The 27,568-nt window shown below is 41.3% G+C and overlaps 1 protein-coding gene across 4 annotated transcripts in view; it reads right to left on the reverse strand.

The window, feature by feature from the left end:
* The window catches only part of PALM2AKAP2 (PALM2 and AKAP2 fusion), a 320,690-nt gene that overhangs the window by 71,019 nt on the left and 222,103 nt on the right, over positions 1–27,568 (reverse strand). The gene's annotated exons all lie outside the window — the stretch shown is intronic.

Consider the following 27,568-nt stretch of genomic DNA (forward strand, 5'->3'; position numbering starts at 1 on the left):
AAGGGATGGGGTGACTATGGGTTTGAACAGACATAATAAATATTCCATTTCGTAATCTGGTTTAGGAGATAGGAACAGATTTCTTCTCTTGTGAGCTCCCATATCTCACAAATGAATCTCCAGCTTAATCATGGCTTTGTTTTCATAACTTTCAAGTCATTTCAAATTTATGGCAATCATAAGCTGATCATTTGTTTGGCAAGATTTGTTCAAGAGGATTGCTATTGCCTTCTTCTTTGGCTGAGACAGTGTGACTTGCCCAAAGTCACCCAGTGATTTCAATGGCCGAGTAGAGATTCAAATTCTAGTGTCTTGGAGTCAGTCTAGCACTCACACCATTACATCATGTCAGATCAATATTTTGGACTATGAAGTATTCCTCAACTGTAGGTATTTATGTATATATTGCCAGCAGTGTGCATGGGATTTTATGTTAGCATGCAGGGATACACATGCAAGGACAAATAATTAATATATTTTATTCCTACTATGGAAACACCATTCCCATCCATTATTTATGCAGCTTTCTCTTCATATTTGAATGTCTTGAGGTGTTCTGGAAGATTTTCCTGTACAGAAAAGGACATAATATTCTGCACAGGAAAAGACATCTGAATATAACAGAAAAGCAGACAAAAGTCTCACTGCTCTATTATCCTTCTTGGTGGGTTTTATCAACTGTCAAGAAACCAGTTTTGGTTGGATAGATGAATAATTGAGACTATTTTTTCCATCCATAGTTAACACTAATTATACTAACTCAGTTTTTTTTTTTTTTTGCAGCTATGGTTTTTTACTCTGCTTCATGTTTAAGCCATGCATTCCACAACACACTGCAAAACAACCTGTTACCTGACTTTCTACCTGTTGGCTCATTTTTCTCCAGCTCCTTTTGTCAATTCATGTTTCAGGTGAATGGATAGGAAAATGAGTCAGGGAAAAAACATGGTTTAAGGAAACCAAAATGTGCAAGTCAACAACAAATCATGGGTTTAGAGAGTGCTTTCTGGCTAACAAAACACCACAACAAGCCAGATTTCAACAAGTCACACTCGGCTGTCATAACACATAAATGTAGTCAAATCTAGGGGTGCATTTACACTATATAAACAATGAAATTTGACATCATTTAAAGTGCTACAGCTTCATTCTATGGAATCTTGGGATTTGTAATTCTAGGCTTTAGCCTTCTCTGCTAAAGAGTGCTGGTGCCTCACAAAACTACAAATCCCAGGTTTCTATAAACTGGAACCATGGTGGTTCAAGTGGTGTCAAAGGGCATTATTTCTACAGTGCAGAGACACCTTTGAACTGACGGTAGTGACAATGTCAGAAAGGAGAAGGGCTTTAAAAATGATGTATTTCTTCTGTGCACAACCAGCATATTATACGTGACTGCCAAAAAGTCAAGAACAGTAAGAAAATGAGGTGAAGGTAGACAGCATGGGAACCTAAACACTTGATGTGCAGTGATGAGCTTCTCACTTGGGAGAAATACAGCAAATGACATAAATAAAGTAGGAGTGGGTGAGGACTCTGTCCAGTTTCCATTTCTATTGAAAATGAATTCAATTTCTATTCTATTTCTAACCACGTCTGCACCTCCTAAGACTAAATATTAACCAGAATGATTCAGACCTTGAAATGTTTATGAAATTTATAGTAATGTTTATGAGAAAAGCTGTACAAAAAATCACAAACATTTGAAAAAGTGCACAGAAAAATAAATACAGCTGAAACAGTCCACACCCCTTACTGAATGAAAAAATCTGGGAAATGCGCACAAAGATGCAAATAGTCTCAAAAATGTGCATAAAATACATAAAGAAATTTATACAATGCAATTACCCTGAAGCAAATACCCACTCTACACATGTATTGAGACATTTGACACAGTACAATGGATCCCAAATAAGTTGCAGCCAAATCTTCTTTGAGGAGGATATGTTTGGCAGGAACAAGTGATTTGCAGACAATGCAAATTTCACATACCACTTGTTGGACACACATTATTATTTGCATCTGTTCCCTTCAAAGAATTTTCCCAGAGTAATAAAAATAGAATTTTTGCTTGTGCACCTATCCACTTCCTTCCACCCGTAGCTGTGAATACCATTTCCCTTCTCTTCCTTTTTCTCTGTCCCAGCCACTTTCCTCAAATGCTGGACTCAACAAAAGTTCCTTTGCAACGTAAATATGGGAGATGGCACTGTACTCAAAGCTTCCTTTCCTGAACTACTATGGTAAGTATCTTTGGGCACTGCCCATCTAAATCTACGGTAGTTCTGTTTATATTTCTTTGGAGGCTCAGTATGAAATAGCATACTGTATAAAACATGGCAACTTCACTAAACTTTGTTAATTATCGCTCACAGCACTTAATAATGTGACACACCAGGACCCAGTCATACAGTTCATCTTCAGATTTAGCCATGTGCTTACACAAATGTTCAGTTTTCAAGAAATAACACCAAAATGGTCAATTACCTAACTTTTGTGTTACGCATTATTTTTGGTCTCCCACAGTCTGCTAAACATATAAAACTGAACAAACTATGCCGACTAGCCTTATGGTGCTTCAAATCAGAAATACCACACACAACAGGTGCATTTGCACAACACAGCAAGCCAGGGATCTGCAGGAACGCTGGTTTGTCAAGATTGAGCAGCATGCTGATGCATACTGAGAAATCCCACTTCCAGTGAGAACAGCTAAAGCAAAACAAAAACAGAAAGCTTGTTTAGAATCTAGAACAAACCCTGTCTGCCTTTTCCAATTCATTGGTAGGAAAACAGTCAGAGAAGGGACAGAGAAGCTGACACAATATACCATAAGCTCCTTTAGGGAGCTACATGATTTGTTACTGCTCTCAGTGCAAACAACAGTGAGTACCCACCATCACCATCACACTGCTTGTTCACGCCAAATGTGCAGATCCCTGGCAAGCCACATCGTGTGAATGTACTCAACATGTGCACAAATCTTGGATCCATAATACAGATTCTCACTTGCTGCAGAGCTTGTGCAGCACTTTATGTGGGGGGACTGCTTTTTCTCTTACAGCTTTGGCTATCCAGACTCAGATGAAATAACAATAAAATAATAGATATATTTTCCTCTAAAGACCTTTTCCTTTCTATCTTTTTTAAAAAACAGCTTTGTAACAAACACTCTTCTCTACTACACAGCTGCTTATGAGTTAGAGCAGCGGTTCTAGGGTTGCCATAACTGAGGAGCTCCGAACCGGGACAAATGTAGGACAAGGCTTAAAAATGTAGGACTTTTTTTTAAAAGGTCCTACATTTTAAAACCTGTCCTCCTCCTCCTCCTCCTCCCCGGCTTGGGAGGAAGCCTCGGCCTCCTCGCAGGCCGGGAAGGATGCAAGAGCTGCTCCTCATCGCGGCGATCACCGCGGTGGGAAGCAGCCTCCTCCCGGCCCCCCACTCCCTTTCCCGGCCTTGGTAGGGGCCGGGAAGGAGGGAGGAGAGCGCCCGCGATCGGCGCAATCACCGCGATCGCGGGCGGCCCCCACTCCCTTTCCCGGCCTCTGTGAAGGCTTGGGCCTCGATAGGGGCCGGGAAGGAGGGAGGAGAGCGCCTGCGATCGGCGCGATCGCGGCGATCGCGGGCGGCCCCCCACTCCCTTTCCCGGCCTCTGTGGAGGCTTGGGCCTCCATAGGGGCCGGGAAGGAGGGAGGAGAGCACCTGCGATCGGCGCGATCGCGGCGATCGCGGGCGGCCCCCACTCCCTTTCCCGGCCTCTGTGGAGGCTTGGGCCTCCATAGGGGCCGGGAAGGAGGGAGGAGAGCGCCCGCGATCGGCGCGATCGCGGCGATCGCGGGAGGCCCCCACTCCCTTTCCCGGCCTCTGTGGAGGCTTGGGCCTCCATAGGGGCCGGGAAGGAGGGAGGAGAGCGCCCGCGATTGGCGCGATCGCGGGCGGCCCCCACTCCCTTTCCCGGCCTCTGTGGAGGCTTGGGCCTCCATAGGGGCCGGGAAGGAGGGAGGAGAGCGCCCGCGATCGGCGCGATCGCGGGCGGCCCCCACTCCCTTTCCCGGCCTCTGTGGAGGCTTGGGCCTGCATAGAGGCCGGGAAGGAGGGAGGAGAGCGCCTGCGATGGGCGCGATCGCGGGCGACCCCCACTCCCTTTTCCGGCCTCTGTGGAGGCCCAAGCCTCCACAGAGGCCGGGAAGGAGGGAGCAGAGCCAGGCCGCCTCCCTTGCCGGCGGAGGAGGCCAAGCAGGGAACGGAGGCGAGGGTCCTTTCTCTGCCTGGTGTCCGTCGCGTGGGTGGTGTGTGTCCCGGGGGCGGGGCCAAACCGGGGCGGGACCGTGCGGATCTGCCCCAAACCGGGAAAGTCCCGCCCCCTGGCGGGATATGGCAAGCCTAAGCGGTTCCCAACCTGTGCTTAGGGTTCCATGAGTCAAAAAGGTTGGGAACCCCTGAGGTAGAGAATGCCTCTCTCTGTGTGTGTGCCTTCCAGTTGCCTGTCGACTTATGGTGAGCCTGTAGTAAGGGTTTTTAAAGACCGGTGTAGCTGTAAAGCCTTTACAGAATTTCTGCAGGAACGGCACATTTGATAATGCTAGATCACATTTGATAATGCTAGTAGCTCTCATAGTAGCAGAAACATTTCAAAATTATGCTAAAATATGTCAGTAAGAATCTAAAAGCGAAAAGATGTTCAGTCCATATATTTTCATTTGCTCCCAGTCTGCATTGTTTCACTTTGAATCCAAAGCAATTATTACAAAGCTGAATTTCCCCTGCCAAAAACATGGGAACTACAGTAAAGATTTTGGAGTGTCCAGCCTTTTTTATTATTTATCCAGGTCTTGTCAAAAGGCACATCTGTTTAGACTTGAATCACAAATTTATGCCTTTCTGATAAAAAGTGGATTCTTAGAGTAAGCACTGAATGGTGGAAGGAATTAGCAATAACCTTGGGATCAAGTTCTTAAATGTCCCTTAGCCATTCCCATTAGCAGCTATTCAAGCTTCTGCTATGCATGGTATGGAAAGAAGAGTCTGAATCAGTTCCCATCTTTGTTTTTTACTCAGGAGAATATGCAGCTGTTATGACCTCTTGACTCATCTTCATCCTTTTAAGGCAAAGGGCAGAAACTGGTTCTATGTACATGCCACACAAAAGTAGATACTTAAGGGACAAAATAAGAAAAATTCTAAAGAACGAAGATCTGGCTGAGTTTCTGAAACATCTGAACAACATCCATCCAAAATATCCAATTTACGATAGAAAAAGAACAGGAAAGAACATTGCCATTCTTGCATGTAGTGGTCTTCCGCAAACGGAACCACCCTTTGTGCCACACAGTATACAGAAAACCTACACATATGGACAGATACCTGCACAACCATCACCCAGGACAAAAAAGAAGCACAATAAAAACACTGTCAGATTGGGCATAATGAATCTGTGAACCCAACTTCTTGGAAGATGGGTTGAAGCACCTGGACCGGGCTCTACAGGCTAATGGTTACTCTAGCTGAGAGATCAGAAGGGCTGCCAGACCCAGAAAAACCCAGAAGAGTGAAGACAAGCAACCACCCAAAGGGAAAGTATTTTTACCCTACATCAAAGAAGTCACAGACAGAATAGGGAAACTGGTGAGGAAACACAACCTCCAAATGCTTTACAAACCAAGCAAAAAGATCCAGCAAATGCTGTGCTCAGTGAAGGACAAGAGAGACCCTCTCAGAGCCCCAGGAGTTTACCACATACCATGCAACTGCAGACAAGTCTACATAGGGACCACCAAACGCATTGTACAATCAAGGAACATGAGAGACACTGCAGAATGGGCCAGCCAGAAGAATCAACAGTAGCTGAACATGATATAAACCATACTGGACATACTTGAAAACACTGAAATTCTGGACAGCTATCAGCTCAGAATACACATGGAAGCCACCGAAATCCACAGACACCAAGACAACTTCAACAGGAAATAGGAAACCCTTAAAGTTTGGCTACCAGTTCTGAAAAACACTAAAATTAAGACCCAGCAAAATGCAAATGAAAAAAAACACCCAAGGTCAGGGGTTTTCCCAGCAGACAATGGATCTCTAATTAAACAGACACAAATCCTCTTTGCATATCCTCCTACTCTGAGGACTTGCCACCAACAACAGAACAATACACAGATTAACATGGGAATCACTCCTCCCTACCCAGGGTAACACATTGTGTACACCCCCACACACACCCACACCCACACACACCACTCTCTTCCATGCCAGCATTCTCTTCCATGCCAGCCACAGATACTGGTGAAACATCAAGAATAAACTCTTCTAGAACATGGCCACATAGCCCCCAAAACCCACAAAAAACTATAAATTCTAGGGTGTTTTTTTTTTGCCAGATAACCACTGAATTAGCAACTCAATTATAATTAGCACAAATAAAATAGGTACTTGGTCTAATGAATGAGGGAATCTCATCATAGACTCTTGATTGTTTTACTTCAGAATGGCAAACCATTTTATGTCATACAACAAACTAGTGTCTAACAGTGTACCACATATATCCAAGTGAAGGCTTTCTGTTCCTTAATTATAGTCAAGATATGAAGAGTCTGCCGTTGGTTCCTACAGATTTCCCCTACTACTTCATAGTTTCCCAGCATTAACAATTGGCCAAGACCTGATGCGTTGTTGTTTCTTATGGAATTGCTTTCATTAGCAGAACTAGGAAAAGAGTGATTCCCCTCCCTTTCGCAAGCCCCAACATACTCCAAAATATGCTTTGCAGGTCTGGAAAATCCTCTGGAGCAGGTTCACAGGTAGCGTGGAGGTATGCAAGGGAAACTGAGAGGAAAAAAACTGAATGGTGCCAGTCAACATTTAATGTAAGGACCAAAACACACTGCAGAAATAATCCAATTCGAGATCACGTTAACTGTCCTGGCTTAGTGCTAGGGGATCCTGGGAATTGTAGTTTATTGTGGCACCAGAGCTCTTTGACAGAGAGGGCTAAATGTCTCACAAAACTACAGTTCCCAGAATCCTCTAGCATTGAGTAAGGGCAGTTAAGGTGGTCTCAAACTGGATTATTTCTGTAGTGTATTTTAGACCTTTGTTGCACTGATTTAAACAAATTCTTTTAGTTGGGCATATGATCAGTTCTAGGTCCATGGTTTTCAATCCTAAAGCTATGCCAAGCCATTCTATCTGCTCCAGGACACAATGGTTAGCACATAGATATTTTATATATTACAGGACCACCGGGATTTTATTTTTTACTGAAAAAGAAGCCCAAATGGACTTCTAAGCAAGGATGAGTATCTTTCCCCCTCTCCCAAGATGTGCAGTACTAAATTTACATAGCTGGCTGGCTATCACAAGCAAATTCCATTTACACATATCCTGTAACTTGGTTCATCCGGTTTAATGCAAACTAGCAGCAGTTTGCTACAGACAGCCTATTTGGTTTGGTTTTGTTTGTCCCTCTGTATGAGTCTCAGAAAGTATTATCAGCACAGTGATCAAACTTAGGCTCTGGATTTGGTGCTGCCAAACAAATTAGAAGATAGCAAGCTAACAAGCCCTGGCTAACTAATGCTTCCTGGTTAGCTTTACTCACTTGTACGATGCGAGAAATGAACAGGCTGAAGGAACTACATAGTACTGTACACTATTCATTCACAGTGAAGCTTGAGGATGGGATCATCCTCCAGAGCCAGATGACCATATCAAATCATTGTCGCTACCATTTTGGATGGCCAGAAATGAGGATGTGTCAATTTGGTCACTTTTCAGGATGGCTTTGGTTTATTTTAGGGGCAAGAGCCCCCCAAAAGCAGTATTCTACAACTCCAGAAAGGTGTGTGTGTGTGTGGTGGAACAAAATCAGTGTTCTATTTTTTTCCAGCATAAAAAACTTTTTGGCCGCAGGGGGGAAGAGAAGTTCAGGCCATGGATATTTCAGGAGGCACAATGGACCTCTTACCAATCACATGTGGCCTACAGAATGCATGATCCAGCCTCTGCACTAAGCGAAATAACTTGAATTATTATTATATGCAAGGGGATGACTGAATGGCCAAACAGTATATACCTTTGCTTTTTGAGAATAATGCATTTGAACTTAAAGTGCACAATAATGAGTACTTGCTACATTTGAAAGCCTATTCTTTTCTCCTATAAGGGAAAAAAGGGTGAAAAAAGGAGAGCCACTAACATTATCAGATGGTTATCCAGACTAGACCCTCTATTCAAAGCACTAGGTAAAATCTTGGGTAGAAAGTTCTCAAAGAGGCTTGACAGACTGCCCCAAAGGGGTGGTCTGGAGCCACCCATTTTCCCTCCAGAGGGAGCCTGCAGCAACCAAACCGTGCGGGCTCCCTCTGCTTGGAAAAGAACCCGCTAAAATGGTTCTTTTGGGTGCACAGGGAGGACGTCATCAGTGCGCCATTAGTGCACTGTGACACGTCCACAACGCAAGTGCGATGCCCAAAGGTGTGGACGTAGCACCATGCTTTCTTCATCCATACACGTGACGTATGAATGGCGCCACATAAAGATGGGGCCGTCCATATGTATTAGGGTTCCAGAGCATGTGGTTGCCACATGCTCTAGAACCCTAATTTTGGTGCCAACGCGGCACTTTTGGCCCGTCTGTTTCGGGCCAAAAACAGCTTTGAATAAAAGGGAGGATTCATGGCATTCTGCCCTCAAAAACTGCATTTAGTATGCATATATAAGAGACACAAGAATATCTTGTGCTTCTGCAGTTTTAGATCATTATGGGTCAGTTATGTGATATGCCTGAAGGCAAGTCCTACTTTTTAAGGGGCTTATCAGTGCTAGCATTATACACTTGTTCACCACATCTGCTTCTTCATGAGCTTCTCTATGCTTGTAAACAGTCAAAAGATTCTTTAGTAGCCAAATCCTAACAGAACCACATATCTCAGAGATGAACGCACATAGTTGGCAATAAAACATATTTATCACCCTCTTGGAAAACTCTACACTGTTGTCTTATTTCATGACTTCTGAAAATTAATTTTTTTTACAATTGACTAGATATGTTGAAATACTTTTTTCAAGATTCATTCATCATGACAATCAAGACTTCTTTACAGTTGTACTTGATTTAGATCAGGGGTAGACAATCTTTTTGAGCCGGGGGCCGGGTTGCTGTCCCTCAGACAACTGGGGGGCCGAAGCCAAAAAATAAATAATTAAATATTTTTTTTAAAAAATTAAATATATAAATAAACCAGGACAAATGCAGGACAAAATTTTCAAATGGAAGACACTTTTTTTAAAAAAATGGAGGACACGTGAAAAAATTTGCTGATTTTTTAAAAAAATGTTAATATAAATGCATGTTTCTGAGGCTTCTATAGACAATTGCCCCCCAAAAGCCCCGGCGGCAATCGGCGGCAGGACCGGGCTGGGGCCGGTCCCAAGGCCTCGCCGGGCCACATCCGGCCCGCAGGCCGCAGGTTGCCTACCCCTGAATAGTTATTGCTTTTATTGGCAACCAATTGATTCATTTGGAATCTGGTTTGAGCATTGGATTATGACTCCTGAAATACAGGGTTCGAGCCCTTGCTTGGTCACGAAACCCACTGATGACTTGACCCTGGGCAAGTCACATTCTCTCAATCTCAAAGAACAGCAATGGCAAACCCTCTTTGAAGAAACTTGTCAAGAAAGCTCTGTTAAAGGGTCACCATAAATTGGGAATGACATGAAGGCACACAACAACAATAAGAAATGTCAACAGAAGGTACACGTACATACATGAGGACAGAACAAGACTACCCATTGTAACATCAGGATGCTCAACCAAAAAGGGACTTCATGATATCAAATATCAGGTGTTTGGGGACCATTCTCCTGAATTTGTCAGCTAAACCATTCATATGTCTCCAGCTTATTAAAGAGATACCACTAGAAGTTGCAAACCCCACTTTAGCAGAAAATAGTCATCCAGCTACTGTGTTAGCCTATGTGAGGAAATGTATAGGTCAGTGATGGTGAACCTATGGCATGCGTGCCAGAGGTGGCACTCAGAGCCCTTTCCCTGCCATCATCCCAGCACAGAGTTTGCCAGAGTTTGTTACTAGAAAGCCACAGGGACAGGGCAATTTGCAATAAATAAGTAGGTTTTGGGTTGCAGTGTGGGCACTCAGCCTCTACAAGGTTCACCATGACTGGTATAGGTACTGGCACTCTGTGCACAATGATTAGAAAATAGCCCCACAGTATTAAGTTGTAAATATAGGAATATCGAGAAACTGATGGGTGTAGACTAAATGGTGTTTTGTCTTTTTTGTATGTTTGACTGTGGTTACCACTATATCAACATGCCAGTATAAACAGAAGTGGAAAGGTAGACCCTTAAAGTATGTATTCATTCATTACTGCTTCTTGGAAAACGTACATTCCCTGCAGCCAGAGGATTACGGTCTTAAAGTCTGTTGTCATAACCTAAGTACTTTAGGTATGCTGAAACAGCTGTAAGGAGGCTAAATGGTTTGTCAATAAAAGATTCTATTAAAAATATTTACAGTCTTTAAAAACACTTCTGTTCATCTCTGCACTTACACTTCACTGGTGTTGAAGGAACACATTTGTTTGTCTCACTGGAAATAATGTGTCTCATTGGAAATCAGTTGCTAAAAGGTATGACACTCTTTAGCAAGTAATTTTTACAAAAAGGGTGCTAGACTATGAAAGCTCCTGTCACAAGCAGCATTAGCAATTTGGTTTGCTATCATGTTCAAATCTGTTACTGTAAACAAATCATGGTTTGCCAGTAGCAAAATCATGGTTTGTTATTAGTGTATGAACTTTAGCCTGTTCAAACCATGGCTTGGAGTTGCATCCAAATCTACAGTTGCAGATTGTTCCTGACTTCTTTCCTTAGTAGTTAACCCTGAAACAACAACAACTGTGGATTGTCCCTGGCTCCCTTTATTCACCCTGAATAAACAAAAGACAACAGAAGAAGAAGAAAACACACCAGAAACAGGAAAATAAGATGTGATTTGTTTGGTCCTCTATGGGACTACCATAGCTTAGCCACTGTGTTGTTGGGCTTTTAGGAAATGTGATTTTGGTCCAAAATTACAAGCACTAATAGATGAGATAGTATTCTTCTGTTAGCAACAATAAGCTACTAGGGCATCCATTCAGATTACATTATTTTATATGGTGTCTTAAATCACCCTGAAAGTGGCCCTTATCCATCAATAAGTCAAATTATTTTTTATTAAAATCTCCAACATCCTCCTTACATATAACCTGTGGGGAATAGGAGGCAGGGATAAACATTCATATCTATCTTTTATATAAGATTCCTTAAAAGAAATACAACATATCAATAAAAATACAATAAAAATGCAGTCGCCCCTCTATATCCATGGAGTCTACCTCCATAGATTCAACCAACTATGGTTAGAAAATATTAACAAACACATACACAAAAATCCAGAAAGCAAATCTTGATCTAGCTGTTTTATATAAGGGAAGCTATTTTACTATATCATTGTCTATGAGACTTGAGCATCCATGAATTTTGGTATCCATGGGGTGTCCTGGAACCAAACCCCAGTGGATACCAAAGGGACTAAACAAAATTAAATGAAAATTAACTCTATGCATAGAGCACAGCTTGGGAAACTTACTGTTTGGACTATAAAGCCCAGAACACCCTAACCAGCATAGGAAATGGAAGCTGAAGTCCAGTAAAAGGAACTTTCCCAAGTTTGTTTAAATGTGTTTCTATAATATTAATTAGAAGTGTTGGGACACATATTTTTTCAGTTTAGTTAAGGTGAGGGGGAAAGAGAGGAGGGAAGGGCAACTTGCCAAACACCCTTCACAACAGCTGTGTACAAGGGTAGCCCTTTCAACTACATTTCTCTGAAAGAATGTATGAAGTCATAAAGAACAAGGCCTTATCAACAACTGGATATTTCACTAAGGCAGAGCCTTTCCTCTTCCACATCCTGCCTTGAACTACAAACAACTCATGTAAAAAGAAAATGCATGCTTTTATAATTCATATTTTACACAACAAGTTGTTTTAACTGCAGCCTTTAAATACCGAATAGCGTATCTCTAAATCAATCTGTTAATTAGAAAACATGATGTGAAATGGCTTGATATCTCAACTCAACACTGAAATTTAGTCAACTGAATAACAGACTGGGAGGTTCATCGGGCTTTTAGCTAGTGCCTAACCATTTCTCTGAAAACCCAGGTTCAAATATGATTCCTCCCAAACTGATTTTGATTTCTAATACCCTTCATACTTCATTTTATTGTTAGAGGAACAAACCAAGGAAAGCCTTAGATGTACATGCTTCTTTCACTTCACCACTGTCAGGAAAACCACAAATAGGATTTTTAGTTAGCTGCAGCTTGCCATATCATCTAAACCAGCGATGGACAACTCTGGAAGGCTAAAAGGCCATATTAGTCTAAGGAGTCCTTGGAGGACCACTCTACCACCTTCTCCTGCCAATAACAGATGTAAGACAGTTGTTCTTAAAAGTTTCTTTACCAGTGATCCCCTTTAAATATATTTTGTTGCTGTGGGTCTCCAAGACTCAAGATGTAAAAAGCCATAACAATAACAACTGAACACTGAACCATTAACAATTGCACCATCCCTTAAACCTGCCCTAAAAGGGGCTAGAGGGGGAATGAAAACTTTTCTCCTGCCTCTTCCCACCAGTTTGTGGCAAGACTGGATTGAACAGTAACACAAGGGCCCAGCCAGCCAGCCAGCCAGCCAGCCTGCCTTTGCTCTGGCTCCTGCCACATAGACACTTCACTGCAGGAGAAGGTGGGATGAGCAGCTGAGCAACAGCAAGGTGGCCACATGATAGGAGCCAAGGCAATTTGCTCTCAAGCTGGAGCAGACTGAACTCTGCTCCCAGAAATGGGCAATCACAAAGCACTGCCCTAAAAGGGACTTGTACACATGGAAGTCAATGGCCCCATACAGACAGGACAAAATAAAGCTGCTTCAGGTCACTTTGGAGGTATGCTGTTTAAATAATGCATGCGTCCCAAGAGTCTGAAAGCCACGCCAAAGCCACGCGCCAGTCCTTAGGAATGAAGCGTGGCTTTGGCATGGCTTCCAGACTCTTAGGACACATGCATTATTTAAACAGCATACCTCCAAAGTGACCTAAAGCAGCTGTATTTTGGCCTGTTTATATGGAGCCAATGTCTCTGTTCTCCTTGCAGTCCCTTCCAATTATAAGATTCTGTGAGTCTATTATTCTGTCATACCCCTCAGAATGTTTTGATGGGATCCGAAATGAACTGGGAAGTAGAAAAGAGGTGGGGGAAACGTTTGAGGTCTGGCAGAAGCAGCACTGGGGCAAGGCAGAAGCGTCATGGTGCCAAGCTTGGAAAGAGAGGTACAGAGGTGTTAGCAAAAATGAAGATGGAGAGGAGGAGGGGGGGGGTAAGGAAGACACAAGGTGGGCAGGCAGTGGCAGAGAGCTGTACCGGTAAATGCCCTGGTTAACTTTGAATAGGGTAGTGTTAGTTGACATCAGTGCTGAGGAGGGGTGCCAGACCCTTTGCTTGCTGGTTCACCTGCCCTTCCTTCCTTCCTTCCTTCCTTCCTTCCTTCCTTCTCCCATCTTGGTCTCTTCCCCTCCTCATGAAGTAGCCAAAAAAAAAGGGGGGGGGGTTGAATAATTTCTGATAGAAGACTGGACAGTATCTGACTGGAAAGGAGGGGAGGGAGGGTGAGAGAAAAGGGCAAAAGGTGGGCTGACTGTCAGCTCCATTGTTGCTCAGCTGCTCAGTCCCCCCTCCTCACAGAGAAGCAGCTACATGACAGGAAATGTGCAGGCCCAGCCAGCAGCCAGCCAGCCAGCCAGCCTTTGCCTTGGCTCCTGTTATGTGGCTGCTCCACTGCGGGGAGGAGGTGGACTGAGCAGCTTTCAAAAGCCTTTGCATATCCCCCTCTGTGAACATCACAAACTGCTAGGGATCCATGGACCCACTGATATAAGAATCATTTTGGTATGTGAAGGACCAGTTTTTTCAACTTCATTAGCCAAGAAACTTCTCCCCTCCCAAGTTCCTCAGTGTCACCATTCTTTATAGTATTTTACAGTTTCTATCATGGTTAACGTTCTCTGTCTAATGCACAGACAGTATTTAGTTCTGATGGCTAGCATGATACAATTATAACTCTTTATATATATTCCTCCAGCTGCACAGGGGCTGCTCCTTCATGCTACCATTCTTTGTGGATATGGTACAAATGCATGAACACTGTGAATATTGCAAATACAGCGACAAGATCTGCAGTGAGCTTGTTTCGATCAGGTTGGATAGTACTAGAGGAAAGTGGATCTTGAGCAGTTATATACAGTATGTGTGTTCATGAGTCTAAATGCATTAAAATATACTATATACACAAAATCTCAAAAACAGAGAGGTTGAGAGAGAGATATACTGAGTGACTGATTTAATGCTTTATCTACTTAGTTCAGTATTTTAATACTTACAAAAATAATTATATTATGATAATGTATGTAATGTATTATCACCTCCCAAACTGCCCCAGCCACATATGGGTGGTTCACATAAAACACAGCTCAAAATATGATGAAAACAGCACACAATACTTGCTGTGTGTTGCCTGGCTTGATTTAGAGAGCATTACAGTTCTTTTTAGCCTGGCAGGGGGAGGAGGTCTTCAATGGGATGGAAGTGTCCTCCACATCCATAGATGCCTTTTGGGAGCATTCCAAAGCATAAAAGAAGAAATTTGGCCCATTGGCTACATTTTGCCCACCCTAATCTAAACCCAAACAAATTGAACTTAAACTTCAAGATTAGAGGAAACAAGCCCATTTTAAACCACAGTAATCTGAAATGAGTTGATTTTGTAATGCTAAACCATGTTCTAATATCACATGCAAAGTAGGTCATCCTTAATGTAGAAGAGAGAGCAAAAAGGTTTCACTGTTCCTCAGACAAACGTCAAAATAAAGATATGTAGCTAAATTTATTTTCCTCCTGGGACCAGAGAAACAAAAAGAAAACATTGCCTAAGATAGGAGTGTATTGCCTCTAGTATTCTTGGCAAACAGTGATAAAAAAATTATTCATTACAAAAGACCCAAGAAAAAGACAAATTTTAACTCCAAGAGACTTAGGCGGGATACAGACCGCCCCTTTCCCCGACGGATCAGGGCCTTAGTGGCCACAGCGGCAGCCCCAGAGGCCCATATCCGCTGCTTTTCCAGGCCTCAGGGAAGAGGCAAAACGCCGCTTCCCCACAGCCTGGAAAGGGGTGTCCTTGGGGCTTCATGCCCCAAGGACACCACGACAGTGGCAGGGAAAGGGAGAAAGGGGCCACTTGGCCCCTTTCTGTCTGTATCGCTGGCGCGGCTGTTTAAACGCTGCGCCAGCGATACGCGTAGCGGAAGGAGCTCGAAACGGAGCTCCTTTCGGCGCTGCTGAAAGGCCACCACAAGCATCCTTCAGTGGCACCAAGATGTAATGGCCGTGATGTGCCGTTTGGACGTGACACAGCTGTTACATCAAAATGGCGGTGCCCGTGTGTACAGGGCGCTGACATTTTGACGCCCCCATCACATGCTAGGGGTGAGGCTGGTATGGACACTGCATCCTCTGCCAACCCCTAGCACGTGATGGGGGTGGCACAAAGGCCCATTTAAATCGGGCTTTAGATACCCTTCATGATACACTAGAATAAAACTAGATCATATGAAGGACTACATGTTCATTACTGAACAGCAGATTTTTCAATGATAACTGGAAAGAACCAAAGTGATGTAGTGGTTAGCATCATAGGCTGCCGCCGCACTGCAACATTAATGCAATTTGCCACTGCTTTAACTATCATATCATGGTTCTATCCTATGGAATCCTGAAATTTGGAGATTGTTGCAGTATCAGAGCTCTGACAGGTAAGGATAAATATCTCTCAAAGCTAAAAATCCCAGAATTCCATAGCATTGAGTCATGACAGTTAAAGTGGTGTCAAACTGCTTTAATGCTGCAGTGTCTAGACTGAGACTTGGGAGACACAGGGTCAGGTGCCCACCTGGCTATGAAATATTCTCAGGTTGCCACTACCTCTCAGTTTGACCTACTGAGAGATCTTTTTCAGCATGACTTAGCTTTAAGGATAAAGTGAAAAAGAGCACAGCCATGTACACAACCTTGAGCTCACTGCAGGACAAGTAAGACAGAAATATAACTAATGAAGAAAATAACCTCATTAGTACAATGTGGAGTCCCTGAGGGAGGAATGACAAATAAATATCCTGCATTCTTAACTGCAATCCATGGAGCATTTTTATAAATAAATGTCTTAGTATAAGGCCAAACAATGATGATCCCGGGGAAATCCCGCCATCAGAAAATGTGCCCCAGTCTTCCTCAACTGGCTACCAGTGGCAAATGTATGGTGCATTAGGACAGATGTACAACAGGTAAACCACCTGGAAAGGTCAGAATTGGGGCCTTGGCCTTCTTGCTCATATCTCTTATCTCATAGTGGTTCTTCAACAAATCTAGTTGCTGGCCAGCAAGCTAGCAAATTGCTTCCATGGCTAACTCAACACATTATGCAAACCTATAGACATAACAGTGCACCAGGAAGGAAAATAAGCTTCCTACGCTAAAATAGGGAGGCTGGCCTCACACACTGAGAGAACCACGCTGTTATATAGGTGTATCTAGGAAACTGCAAATGGCTTATAAAGTTCATATATAAAATTCACATATTTTGAAACACGTAAGATGGAATGTAGCATCTTTTACTCACCAGATAGACTGAAATGTCACAACATCCTTAATGAGATGAGAGAGACATGGCTGAAACCATTTTGCACTGAAGACTCACTAAAATCTAAGTCATTAACATCATTTCTCATATTCCAGAGCCTTCCTTGGCTGTGTGTGTGTGTGTGTGTGTGTGTGTATTCCTATCTTGGCCCTGCTAAAACTTATGAAACCCAATGAACTCACAGTCAAATCTCATATGTCATCAAGTGTAATTTATGCTAGCAGAAACAGCACTTCTTGGCAACTCAACAGGACACATAGTCAAAAAAATTTCCCCAAAAGGCAATTTCAATAGTGTTGCAACAGCAAGTCATTGGCAAGCCAAAGGAAAGAGAGGAAACCCAACAAACATAAGAGTTGGTAACTTTAAAAAAAATCAGGTAACTACACAGGGTAAAGAAAAAGAATACAGCTTTAGGTGGAATTCTGATAACTCATATTTCATATTTTTAGTTTTGTCATCTGCAATTCCGAAAACATCAAAACCCAAAAAGAGACCACTATGAGACTTGAAAAGGGTAGTCAAAGGGTTACGGTTTCCTCTCAGGCCAGTGAGAGCAGCCATCCTCAAATTCCAAGGAAGCAACATGGGATATGCAAGGAAATGATATTATCCCTGTCCGCTTCATCTTCTGCACACTTCTCCGAGGCAGAGTGACACAGTTTCTTACCCTCTATCTGTCTTTCAGGCACAAAGAACTCAGACCTAATGAATGAATGATTAAGCACCAGCTTGTGCTACAGTATGCCCTGGATACAGTTACCAGAGTTTCTCTACTGAGCCAAATTCCTCGAGCTCACTTTCTTAGCACTAAATAGTAATGCCGGTGCGGGTTGGGGTGTGTGTCTCATTATTCAATTTGCCTACTGTGTAGGAAATCTCAAATAATTAAAGCCTGAAATAAACTGGGCATTGATGGGTTAATGGAGGTAAAGTCTATTTCCCGAATTACATATTTATAGAAATGCTAGGAATCCTGTGGTCATACAGTTTTCCTGCAATGTGAGAGGACCATATATACAAACAAACACACATACACAACCCCTTTACAGATTCATCTATATCACTGCTAATCCAAGTGGACTGGTGCCAGTCTTTGGCAGGCTTCCAGGAATAAAATAAAGAACTGGGTGCAAATTTAGTGTCAGTCCTTGGCAATGGACAAAAAACCCTGCCAGTTCCTCACATCAGATATCATGAGAAGCCCTGATCTATATTATACATATTATAAATAGTGCACACTACAAGGAAAACAAGGTGCCAGATGCCTGGATGGCCAAGATACAGTTCAAGTAAAATAACCAAGACAAGCAGAAGAAACCAGAAACACCTGCACATCCTGTACATAACTGCTTTAGAAAGTGCTTATCCCATGTTTACAGAGGCAGTTTATAGATTCAGTAGAATCATGTAGTAAGGCTTCTCCTAGCCTCTAACATTTCAAGCTGTGGGTGGCATTTTGCACAGATGAGTGCAAAAAGGGGAGAGAAGACCTATTCAAAGTCAATTCCTAGCATGAAACAAAAAAGGGGTTAAACCTACTTAAAACACAAGTTTTTTTTATAAAGCCAATCTGCATCCTGTTAGTAATTCAAAGTGAGCTGTTCAGTTCCCTGAACTGAGGATAGTATGTATAGAGCAGAACAGTATTAAAGATACTTAATTCTGTGAAATGTGTCTAGCACATATCCAGAAGCAAGCTGTTAGAGTTAGTTCCTTTCTCTCTTCTCTCAGATGTCATGTCCTGCATTTGAACAGGCTCCCACTATCACACAAATCACCAAAGTGGGGGGTGGTCTGTATATTTAAATCATGGTTCTTGGCATGGCAACCACACAACTCTTCATTGCTTCTGCTTCACCAGCAACTTCAATTAGGATTGACAACAGCTGCTGCTACAGCCAAAGATTGTGACTTAAGATAAGGGCTATTTTCATGGATGGGAGCATTAGAGGCATTAACAGCAGCCTGGGGATCCAGTAATGGAATAATTCCCTTAACAGCTTCATAGCTTGGCTGGCATTTGTTACATCATTTATTATGCGTGCTTGTTTTCCTATAGAAGCTAGACACTGTGCATCAGGGCAACAGATCTGTTAGGCTCATTCCAGTCCTGTGGCAATTTCATCAAGGACTTTGCTACCCATCCTTAATGGGCCAAGTCCAGGTCACACATTGGGGTCCATTCATTTTTGAAGACTTAATCTGCAACAACCTCTGTTCTGTACCCAGACTTGAAAACACCAGATGTTGACTCTTGCTTGCCAGTGTTATTAGGTTTGTTTTGCAGCTGTTACTCAGTTCTCAGAGACATTTTACTAAGCGGCAGTGAAACAGGAGTGCACTGCTCAATGGGTGACACATCTAATTCTGGCTTGTTGAGAATAGACATGTTTTATAATTTACATTTTAAAATGTGCATCTGAAACGTTCCACAGACAAACTTAAACAGTCTAACTAACATGTTAAGTATTCCTTAAAATAAACACATGCTTCAAACCAGGGAAGAGTAAGGCATGAAGGATATAGAATAATTCTTGTCCTTGTAAGTGAAATGCCCTGTATTTTATTTCTGACACTGAGTCCTAGAAGAGTTTGATGAGGAAAATCTTGGTATTTGTTGATTACTATTGTTTAAGAACAAGCTTGCCGGGCCAAAGAGGAAGTGCTCTTTCTGTTCTTAAGGAGAATATCAAATGAAATACCATCTAAACAAGATAAAACCTGAAGTATGAGCACATTTTTCAGCACGTAGGTATTTCTCTACTAATATTTTTCCCCATGTACAGTGTAGTGTGGTGCTTTGAGCATTGGACTATGACTTGGGAGTTCAGGGTTCAAATCATCACTTGAGCATAAAAACCTACTGGGTGATTTTGGGCAAGCCACACTCTCTCAGTCTTAGAGGATGGCAATGGTAAACTTTCTCTGAAGAAACCTGCCAAGAAAACCCTATGACAGTTTTGCCTTAGGGTCACCGTAAGTCTAAAATGACCTGGAGCTACACAACACCACCACAAAGACCCACAATTACTTTCTTCAGCCACAGAAACATAGAGATCTGCTTTATACTGTATCAGACATTACCTTAGCTGAAGATGCCAGGGACCGAAACAGGGACCTACTGGATATAAAACATATGTTTTGTGGAGTAAGATTTTTTCCTTCTTCATGTAAACATTCTCAAGATTGTGATTAGTGGCTAGAACAACAGGTTTTCAAATAGACTTATTTAGCTTCCTTAGAACATAACTTTCAGACTCATTTCAGTCTAGCTTGGCACTCCAGAAACATGGAAGAATACTGTTTTAAAAATCCAATCTGATCAATATGTTTTTAAAAATTAAGTTCATTTTTATGCCACCTTTCTCCCAAAAAGTGACCCAAGGTGGCTCACAAGAGCTTCTGAGGATGGCAAGCCTTGGCTTTTTAAATGGGTATGCTTGCACACAGCTGCACGATTTTCCCGTTGTTGAAAAAGCTGTGGGAGAAGTCTGGATTGCAGATGGGCTTCCAGAGTGGATACAGGCTGCCTACAGCCTGGACATGGGTAAATGCAATAACATCCATTTTCGTCTTTTAGAACCCACTTTTCTCCCAGCGGGATTCCTGGGTGCGATAATCTCCTAAAAGAAAGTCTTCCCCTAAAGCTCTTAGAGCTCTAGCAGGTTTGTATGGGAAGATATAGTCTCTCAAACAGTCTGGATTCTTTCTAGATTTAGAAATGTGTGACAATGTTCAATACTTTTTCTTTGATATAGTTCTACATTCCTCAAAATGATAACAGGCTTAAGAGCTGGACATGAGAGAGAAACTACAAAATAATATCTCACACATACAACTGAGGAAGTGAAAGTCTACGAAAGCTTATGCTACAAGGTCTTTCATACATCTCAAAGATGCTACAAGATGCCTTTGCAAAGCAAGAGACAGAGACATGCATACAACAGTGTGGCACCATGACTTTCTTTACATCTGATCTTTACACTTTATAATATCTTTTGAGCTAGATGCTGAGAATCACAAATATCCCTTAAGGAATTATTAAGCTATTACTATCTGATGTGGTTTTAAATTTAGTTTAGGCTTACAACTGCTGCAACCTATACAAGTTGACCAAAAAAAAAAAAAAAAAAAGGTACAGAATACAACAATATTTTCAAAATGATTTATTAAAATCTTTTGATTGAGAACATCAGCTTTATACAAAGGGTCATTAGGGTCCAAAACACACTGCAGAAATAATCCAGTTTGAGACCGCTTTAACTGCCCTGGCTCAGAGCTAGGGAGTTCTGGGAATTGTAGTTTATTGAGGCACCAGAGCTCTCTGATAAAGCTAAACGTCTCCCAAAACTACAGTTCCCAGAATTCCCTGGCATTGAGCCAGGGCAATTAAAGCAGTATCAAACTGGATTATTTCTGCAGTGTGTTTTGGTCCTAGATTATATTAGAGAAAGAGGGACAATGGAAAGGAATGTCCTGCCCATTGTAAATTCAAGTAAGGATTTGAGTGGTTTATTCTCCTGTGCATAGAACAAAACAGTATCTTCTATTTTTAGCAGCTCTGTAGATTCTATCCTGAAATGGAAACTGAGAGGCAATACTGTACAACTAATTTAGGATTTTTCAGGTCAAGCAGCAGGACCTAATGGATAGTGCTAGCCAAAGTCAAAATGTCACGAAAGGGTACTGCTCTGAAAAGATGTCGAGACTTGGTAAGTCTTAAAAGGTATACCAGAAGCAACATTAATGAAGACAAAAAAAATTTGGTAATTATTAGGTAAAATGAAATACCACACACCAAAATGGAGAAACAATAAAGGCACCTACAATTGCAGCAATGTTCTCAAGTCTGTCTAGGAATACTACTTTTAGTGACTCACTAGGTCCTATTAAAAGTCTGTGAATCCCATATAACTTTTCTATGAATTAGGTGTTAGCATACTGAGTGTAACATATTGATGATATGCAGAGAAGACTATGAATTTTATGTGTCCCTTGTGTTCAGAATGTTTTTCTTCTGATTGATTTTTGGTACTGATTTTTCAGTGATGAAATAAAGCAGAGTGACCATTAAACACATCTCAGATGGCCCGTTTATACAACATTTGTTTGGGACCTTGGAAAATAGGTGCTAGGAAAAGTACACAACACTGGGCTAGATGGACCAATGGGCCAATAAAGCTTCACACACCACATTTGGGGTACACAAATCTTAGAGCTGCCTTTGAAGAAAGCTAAAGAGAGGAAGTTAACACAAAGCAGTGTGGCCACATGTCTGACAGGATCCAACCAACAAACCTATAGTAATGGAAGAACTTCACTGGCTTCCAATACATTTCTCAGGTGTGGTGGATCCTGGTTTTAACAGCATTATTTGACTTAGAACCTAGATATCTGTTGGAGATATGTATCTACCTGTACACCCACTGAAATTCTCTAACTGAAATGGGTGGCAACAAAAAAGTTTTTTTTCTCCAGTGGGAACTATCCAGCTTTGGAATAACCTCTTCATGGAGGCCCAAATTTTATTTAAAGAGACAATAATCACAGGAAAACAAATAAAGAAACAAAAAAGTTAAAAATAAGTGGCTTGATCCCCTTCCTAAATAAAAATAGATTAGGGATCAATAAGAACCCAAAGAGAAAAGTATTCCAAGGGTGGGAGCAATGTAGGAAAAGGGCCTTTCCCGTGAGGAACACAGGAAGATTGGTATCTTCAAAAGGACATCTTCTGCTAATCATAATAATGGAACAGTTTCATAACATGATGGGTCTTCCTTCAGATACTCAGGGTCCTAGGCCATTAACAGCTTTAAAGCTTAAAATAAACACCTTCAATTGAGCCCAGAAAATAACTGGCAATCAGTGCAGATCTTTCAGTACTGCAGTAATGTGGCAATACCATGCACTGGTTTGTAACGTCTTTCCCACACTCTATGCCAACTGAAATTTTTTGTTGTTTCAAAGATTGGTGCCATACAGAGTGCACTGCAATAGTATAAACATGATGTAACCAAAACATGGGTAACTGCTGCCAAATCAGGCTGACTCAGCAACCATCACAGCTGGTAATAGTCTCAGGTTGGACAAACATGTTCCTTGCTGCCATTACCACCTGAAGATCCATGGTCAGCATAGGATCAAGGAGGATGTGCATGCTACAAACCTGATCTTTCAAGGAATACATGACACCTTCCTACTCACTTGTTTACCTCTGTCCTGTGTAGAATTAATGTAGTCTCCCATCCAGTCCCTTATCAAGAGCAGACAGTATTAGCCTAAAATATCACCTATGCTTCCTTGGGGTCAGATAACAACAGTAGAACTAAGGTCATCAGCATGTGAATAGATTTCATTCCTAAGCACTGGATAACCTCACTTGTGGTTTCATGTAGGTGTTAAACATGGTGCAAGGCAGAATGCTGGATGTAACACTCAACATGCATGACCTGTATATGACCTGACAGGAAGAACCAATATACAGTGCCCCCTCCTGACTCAGCTCTAGCAGGAAATTAATAAAGATTTCATGGACTATGACATCAAAAGCTTCTGAGAGACCTAAGAGAACTAATAGAACCACACTGCAGTTACTGGTGCAGCCAATGGGAATGGTGCTTAGGTGTGCAGCAGTATCAGCCACCTAGTTCATTTCTATGTTACACAGACCAGACCAGATTTCACTAGTATCACAACAGCAAAGAGACAAATTCCCAATGACATTCAAGAAATGAAGTAGGTTGTTTTAATGAGAGCACTGCCACTGTGGTTTCTACCAGCAGCCAATCCAAAGCTAACTAGAAAGTGATTTGACCATGCCAACTGAGCCATACAAAACACTAACTTCTGCAAAACATAAAGAAATTGCTATATTGATGATGTGGCCCTGCTGTATGTGTAAAACCAGATTGTAATTAACAGGACTGCCTTTTACAGTCACCATGATTCTCAAAATTAGGCATAGCTTACAGTAGATGCCAAATGAAAACAATGTTTTTTTAAGACTTTAAAAATGTTTAATATCTGCATTTTTAAGAATTGTTATGCTTTCAATCTGAACTGCTGATGTCTTAGTCTTGTGGGAAGACTAGAGCAATAGCAACTGTTCATTTATTTTCAGCGCTGTCTTTTTAAAACTGTATCTGCTTAGACAGTCTGGTAAAATGAAATCCTTACAGAAAAGTGTAGAATAAAATTATGTAAATAAGTAAAATAAATACAAACAACTGAACAAGCACAAGGTGCTTAACTAACAGTGGTCCATTTCTATTCTCTCAGGAAAAGAAATCTTGTGCCAGCTCTGTGTGCAAAGTTAATTTCATGGAAATGAAATATCACCTATCACTTCTAGCATCTTCCTTTTCACAGGAGCTTCTGGTGTGTTTCCTCTTCTCTAACCAATGAATAGCCTAAATTTTCACAGGGCAAAAGTAATTTTGGTTCAGTTATTACCAAATAATGTAGGAGAAATGATCTGTTCTACCAATTTCTGCACACATTTTAACTTAGCGTATTCTCCTGAACTCCTAATCAAATTCAGTGACATACCTATTCATAGGATCTGGGCCTTACTGGTCAATCTACTTATATTTATTTGATACATTCAGGATCATTTAAAAAACCCAGAGGATTAAATGCAATTGCTAGTCCCATCAAGATTATACCAACTGAACCAATTGCTGAAGACAACAGTTAGGTATATTTCACTGAATCAGTGTGACTGCTCTGTTTGGGACTAGCAAATGGACTGAAGTCAGAATTTTTACAAGAAAAATACAAGTATGCTTTGTTTTGGATATCATGCAATACCCATTTAGTGTTTCATCGATTTGGAAATGGCTGTGAGGGTCAAACAAGGATTCACATTAGAAAGATAGAATGATGTTTTGAATATGCACATAAGACTTTATTCCGCTATTTCATTCTTAAAGGAAGACATCACACTGAGTATTGTATTTGACATATCTTCTAATCCTCTCAGATGAGTATTAGCAGCTGAGCTAGTACCTGACCATTATCAAACTTCGTTTTGATAATTTCAGTGTTTGATGGAATTACAGTTTTATAGTCAAAATAAACAAATGTTGAATAGACTAACTGAACAGCAATTCTAATTTTGCCAGTAAACTTCACATCCTGAATTATTTCCATAAAAAACCTGTAAGCATTTAAGAAATTTCTGCGCCTCTGTTGTTTTGAGCAAAATATTCCATACACATACTTTAGACAGGCCACATAAACTATTAGAGATTTTTTATTTTTACATGTAGTCAAGGTATACTTAACAATATAAAAACAGAGATGTGTTACTCTACAAGAAATGATAACCATCTCTTGTCATCCAGGAATACAGTATTACTTTTCTACAGTTTCCCCCAGCTCTACTGATGATTTTAAAAATTAATAATTCCTTTTATATAAATGAACAAAGACCCCAGAGTTCTTGAACTATAATTATGGGAGATTGTGGGTGGCCTCATAGTTCAGTGCTGTATAATGCTCTCAACTATGTCTGCAGGATTTCAAGTAAATAAAGTTATGTGATCCAGTCCAGTCATGAAAACAGTTGCTTCCTGTCGTCATCGTCCAAGACTTCATAAGAAAATTCTAACATTTCCTCTAATCTGGTTCCTTCCCTCCACCACCCAGCATCATCAACAACATATTTATTCCCTATCTACGAAAGGTCTTTTGGATACCCCACCCCAAACTGAGGAAGTGTGTGTGCATTTCTCTCTCCCTGTCTCTCCCATTCATTTACACACGCCCAACACACACACATACACCAAGGACTGAATAAAATCATGCTGCACTGTTTATTTTAGGTAATAGGAACAGCTTCTTTTAAAAAATATTCCCTAGTGACTTTAAGTTGATATTTCATTACACCCACAGGCAACTGGAATTAATTGTAGCCATGTGATTGCCACTAAAAATGACTTGAGGGATTACTAGTCTCTATTGAAAAGAAAAGAAATACCCACTCTTCTATAACTGCCTCTTAACACTGTGGAGAGGTGGGATTTTCCACTGAATTAAACAACTTTGGTACAAGGTTTGCAGAACTCTGAATATAGCATTTGATGTCTGCAATATGCCAATATTTGGAATGGAACACAGATATGATTGTTTCTCTGCAATGGACTTAAAATTCGAGTAATGATCTACAGAGCCATATTTATCATGATAGCTTAATTATTCAAAAAAGCTACTAACTGTAACTCATCACAGAGAAGCCCATTTCTTCTTCCACCCTCTTGTGCCAACTGTTTTAAACCACAGCTTCCAGTTACATCCAAACTAGGAAATGGTGGCTTAATCTTTGGCTACAACGCTGGTCAATTTACCGTTCGACCCTAGAGAGGTTTAATAGTCAGATTCAGTTACAGTTTCTGCAGGAGGGAAACAGGAGTGCAAAAACATAGGACCCACTCTTGGTCAAAAGAATAATAGTTCAATGAACAAAAATACATATAAGAGTTGGTGGGATCTACTTCTTTGGACATCTTCAAAAAGAGTCTATACAGACACCTGCTATGGATGCTGTAGCTGTATGGAGTCCCTTTGAACTCTATGGTTCTAAATCTGTATTATCCTAGAGGCAGGGCTACCAAGTGTTCATTTAATCTCTCAATACATTTGATGTACATGGCAAAAATGAGCACAGTTTCACCACCAGGACATAAGTCATTATAGTTTGATAATTCACTATACAAAATCAAGGAAAAGAGGGATACAGAAAGGTTAACAAATAGAAAAGCAGAAAGGGGAAAAACTGGTATCAGGCGGGAGAAGACAAAGAGATATGTTTATTAGCATATTGACATAGGATAAGCCTTTTGAAATGAGCACTCAGCGTAAATTTAAGAGACAGAGAGTTTAGGATTTTATCTAAGAATAGGGGATTAATGGGTTTTTGACCAGTCTCTTCTATCATGGTAAGTACTATTGGTATCCCATATAAAGACACCCCATATAAACAACTAATGAACAGCAATAAAAATGTCTACCATATTGCCAAATGTAGACAGACATGATGTGGTCTGTCACTATGTAATAAATGAGTGTCCTACACTTTTGGAACATACTAGCTTTATTGTGTTAGCTTAGCACAGATATGCTAGGCTGATATTTTCTCCTCTTTCCAGAACATCAACCATATGAGTTTCATGTTGCATTAGAGAATCCCATCCCCATCCTATGCCAACAGCCAAACCCAGGTTAACTCTATGCACACATCATCAGCTAGACGGTGTGTTCCAGCTGCCAGAAACCACTGCTGGACTTTTCCCTGCAAACTGGCTGAACAATTTCAACGAATGACTACCAGAAAGTTTGAGAGCACAGACCTATGCCTCCTCCATGGAAGCTGCTACAACCACTTCAATCACTGGAACCGCTACCGCTGTTTGCTGCACCATGGCTACATAGTCTCCTAACTCCAGGCATGCCAGAAGCCTCCAGTTTTAGTATTGCTTGTAAACCTCCATGGCTGTGTTGCAAACAATGCCTTTCCACGGCAAAATGCTATCAGTACAGACAGTCTAACTACAAATTTTGTTAAAAGGCCACAGAACTAAGCAGCTTTCCCTAGTTAATGTAACAAAGACTAGCCATTATTTCCCCAAAAAATGTAACACTGGGGATTTTAGAACTACTCTATATTTACAAAGATAAGCAGCCTTTTGTAGTTACAAGTTAACAATTCACTACTAGATAGAGAACAGT

The sequence above is a fragment of the Sceloporus occidentalis genome, unplaced genomic scaffold, assembly GCF_023333645.1.
Source record: "Sceloporus occidentalis isolate IW3139 unplaced genomic scaffold, rSceOcc1.0.p SCAF_1, whole genome shotgun sequence".
Classification (NCBI taxonomy): Eukaryota; Metazoa; Chordata; class Lepidosauria; order Squamata; family Phrynosomatidae; genus Sceloporus; species Sceloporus occidentalis.